General features: G+C 41.2%; 1 protein-coding gene across 5 annotated transcripts in view; it reads left to right on the forward strand.

The window, feature by feature from the left end:
* The window catches only part of LOC116707340 (uncharacterized), a 217,341-nt gene that overhangs the window by 113,322 nt on the left and 101,362 nt on the right, over window positions 1-2,657 (forward strand). The gene's annotated exons all lie outside the window — the stretch shown is intronic.

The following is a 2,657-nucleotide window of genomic DNA, read 5'->3' on the forward strand; positions in this document are numbered from 1 at the left end:
TCAACATCTGTCTGTGTAGGCTACGATTAACACATTTCTTGTTGCTTTGACACAACATGCATACAGTTAACACACACTTTAAAATGCTTGAACATCTTTTACAAACAAGCTCAACCAAGTCCAAAACAATGGATTTATACTGACAGAATCCCAAATGCTTTCACACTGAGTCCGAACAGGTTCCGTCATGTTCTAGACTAAACTCAGAGGCTAAAGGGAAAGAGAACAGCAGTGAACACAAAATACATCCCCTGCATTTTATTCCACTGCTACTGAGAAACAGCTGATTGAAGTTATGCAAATAGATCACTCACAGCTGATTCCCCTCTAGGAAACACACTCAGCTGTTGAGGTTATTTCAGTCACATGACCATCTGTTGTTACAGTATTCTTTATATGGTGCAGTATGTGAGGGTTGTACTTTGAGAGCAAGGATTACAGTAACCAAAGTCACATTCCTCGTGTGAGTACACATTCCTGGCCAGACCTCGTTCTGATATGTTCCAGTAGTCCAGTACTGCTGCTGCCCCACGTCTGTGGAACGCCCCCCCAACACCTCGAGGGCACCTCAATCCACCCAGTGTTTTAAAAAAGGCCTTAAAACATTTCTTTTTAGCAAAGCTTTTGGTCCCCTTTAGATGTTTTTTTCTTTCTTCTAAGAATAGCTTCTTTTTTTTAAATTTATTATTCTTTCTTTTTTTTTTTTTTGCTTTTTTACCTGTTTACCTACTTTGAGATCTGTTGATGAAAAGTGCATTATAAATAAAATGTATTATTATTATTACATACAGTGAAAGAGGAATAATACAGTAAAGATGAACACAAAGAAAGTAAGAGGGACAGGAAGACGAGTACCAGGACAATTCTGTCTGTTTCCTTATTGTTCATAAACCGTAGATTATATAAAGCTGCTCTGAAATAGCTCATTCATTTTTATATTGAGTTTCTGCAGCTAAAGAAACAATATGCAACATTCACTAAACCCAACATACCAAAAATGTAGAGAGACTTCAAGAGAAACTGCAGTTATCAAAAAGCTATCAATGATTTGTTTCTTTTAAACAAAAATATACAGTATAGATTCATGATGACAATCATCAACATTGGAAGTTTACCCAGCATTCAGGGTTAAAAACCCAAAAGAGTCAATACAGTCAGTCATGACTATATGACTGACTTAATAAAACTATATCCCTCAGGCCTTTCTTGTTACTGGTGCAATCTGGTGTGGTGTTTGTGTGTTGTGTGTGTGTGTGTGTGTGTGTGTGTGTGTGTGTGTGTCTACGTTGGAGCTCCTATGTGTGTCTGTGTGTAGTGTGGTCTCAGTATAGCTCATTTGTGGGGACCAAAAATTGTGAAAACAGTATACTTATGGGGACCTGACTGCTTTGTGGGGACCAAATGCTGGTCCCCATACCGTTAAGGGCTTTTTGAGGACTAAGACTTGGTTTAAGTGGGTTAGGTTAGGGTTAGAGTTAGGGTTATGGGTTAGGAGTAGGGTTTAATTAGGTTTGGTTTGTGTAGGTTAGGGAGGGTGAGGTCATTTAGGTTTGATGGTTAAGTGTTATAGCTAGGGGCTAGGGAATGCATTTGTCAAATGACTGCCCCACACTGATAGCAGAAACTTGTGTGTGTGTGTGTGTGTGTGTGTGTGTGTGTGGTTGTGTGTGTGTTGTGGTGTGTGTGTGTGTGTGTGTGTTGTTTGTGTTTACCTTCAGTATTTGTGACCCAGGGGCCAATTGGCCAGCTGGCAAATGCCAGACGAGCCGGACCTATTTTTATAAATGTGGACCGGTCAGATTTCTTTTTTTAAATATACAAATAAATCGTCTTTACAGGCTGACAGCACATAGGACGGGTTTTTATCACTTGCACGATTTCACTATAGTTATACTAATAATTATTATATTAATAATACATATTAAGCATTTGGCCAGCATCCTCCAATAGCAACGCTATGCTCCCCTTCCAGTTACAGCAGTTAACTGTTGCATCCTTCACACATTTACTCTCTGTCCCGTGTCTTCCCTCCATGTCTCTCGCTCTCTGTCCCGTGTCTTCCCTCTCTGTCCCGTGTCTTCCCTCTCTGGGCTGTGTCTTCGCTCCGTGTCTTCCCTCTCTGTCCTGTGTTTTCCCTCTCTGTCCTGTGTCTCCCCTCTCTGTCCTATGTCTTCCCTCTCTGTGCTATGTCTTCGCTCCGTGTCTTCCCTCTCTGTCCTGTGTCTTCCCTCCGTCTCTTCCCTCTCTGTCCTGTGTCTTCCCTCCGTGTCTTCCCTCTCCGTGCTGTGTCTTCTCTCCGTGTCTTCCCTCTCCGTGCTGTGTCTTCTCTCCGTGTCTTCCCTCTCTGTGCTGTCTTCTCTCTCTGTGTCTGTCATTCTCTGCTTTATTCCTTCATGTCTTCAGGTGGACCGTACCTGTGTGACGTGTTCACAGGTTATGGGACTAACTCTCGTACATGTTGACTCAGTGTCTCTGGTAAGTTGATTCATTATAAAAAGTGTTTCCTAAATCAGCAATCTGATTGGTTTTAAAGATTGAAGTTGGAGAACTGGAGGTTTTCTCTTTGTACTTAAAAAAAATGAAAGATTCAGATTTATTTTAGTTATTTTCACTAAAGCAGGTTTCCTTCCTGTCAATCAGCCACATTATATCTTCTG

This window comes from Etheostoma spectabile, chromosome 19, assembly GCF_008692095.1.
Source record: "Etheostoma spectabile isolate EspeVRDwgs_2016 chromosome 19, UIUC_Espe_1.0, whole genome shotgun sequence".
NCBI lineage: Eukaryota > Metazoa > Chordata > Actinopteri > Perciformes > Percidae > Etheostoma > Etheostoma spectabile.